Raw genomic sequence first — 1,678 nt, 5'->3', positions numbered from 1 at the left:
CATTACAAAATGCAGTTGCAATAAAACTCCCAAAAATACATAAAATTTAAACATTTTCAGATTAAACTTGAAAGCACTTGAACCTTTGGATGTTTATTATAAAATTGAAAAATTATCTTTATTTTTCGAATTTTTGTACCTACATTATAATATTTAGAGGTGTTAATTAAATTTTGCAGAGTAGTTCTTCAAGGTTACAATTTCAATAAAAATAATAGATTTTCCATTCAAAATTTCATGGTTCCGATTGATATGATAGTTTTTCATAACAACTTTTTTTGTTTCATTAATTTTTTCATTTTAGAAATCAATGAATAATTCCTAAACAATTATTATAATCTTAATTAAAAAAGTATATAGGATGTTTCCTTAAAATACCGACAAACTTCTAGAAGTCTTGTAAACGTGTAAATTTGGCCAATCTAAAATAATGGTAACCTCGAAAACTTACCACTTTTTCGTGGTCCGAATTTTTCTAAGTTAGTTCAGAAATCGGGGTATTGACTAAACTTACAATGGATGGTATTTTTAGATTATACTGACCTAAATCTACAAGAACAACATAAGAACCACTTATCTTTCCCCACATACATTTTACTTTTGGAGTTAATATCCTGATCACCTCAGGGAGCAAAATGACCCAAAAATTCGTGATCAGAGCACAAAATTACTCCTAAGAAAAAGTACTTACCGCCATTCGCAATTTTTTTTGAAACAGGCTCGATTTTGACTAATAGATGACTGGCTTAAAAAATAACTTTCATTCGGTTAGCAGATGAATGAAGGTCGACCCTAATTCGGGTCTTAGATCATAAATTATTGCCAAATTGTTGTGGTTAAATGTAACACAAATTGGCTGTAATATTTAAATTTAAAAAAATATAAACAATTTTATTTGAATATTAATATTTTATTTAAAACTATAAAATTTTATTATTTAAGTAAACAAATTATTTTTAATTAATGAAAAAAAAATTATTTTGTTTACTTAAATACTTACCACTATTACATAATTATATAGGAAATCGGATGCTCTAAGATTGTCGCATTAGAAGAACAGAATTATACAGGGTGGAACAATAAAAAAATGGATTTAAAATCAACATTAAATGGCTACCATTAACTAGCGTTCCCGCATAGGACCGCTACCCGACTAGCCGGCATACAAAGGCCACACACTAACGTGTCGGCAAGATATATATAACTCCGGCTTGCCGGATAATATTTGCCTTATAATACACAGTAATCAGTCTGTATATATTCGAAAAAGTTTCTTAATCCGGCTGAAATATGTCATTTGTGCAGGGGCGGACTGGCTATATGGCAGTTTGGAAAAATTCTTGATAGACCGCAAGGAGAGTAAAAATTCAATGAGTACAGTCCAAGGTCCCTAGAAGTATTGAGTGGGGAAAGTAAAAAAGGTCATAGCATACTGCTCTGATTTGGATCTAATTGTTTGTAATAATCAAAGATGGAACTCGAATTAAAATGTTTCCTCTATTCAATTCATCTAGAGACCTTGGTATAATCGACTTAATATTTTTATAAACGACATGTATTTGTATTAATAATTAATTTTTGGCACAATTCAAATATTACAGCTTAATTAATTTAATTTAAAATTACTTATTAATAAATTTATTTAAAGCCATTTTAATATATCTTACACCGACTAATG

The sequence above is a fragment of the Chrysoperla carnea genome, chromosome 3 (assembly GCF_905475395.1).
Source record: "Chrysoperla carnea chromosome 3, inChrCarn1.1, whole genome shotgun sequence".
Classification (NCBI taxonomy): domain Eukaryota; kingdom Metazoa; phylum Arthropoda; class Insecta; order Neuroptera; family Chrysopidae; genus Chrysoperla; species Chrysoperla carnea.
This window is presented reverse-complemented; position numbering follows the sequence as displayed.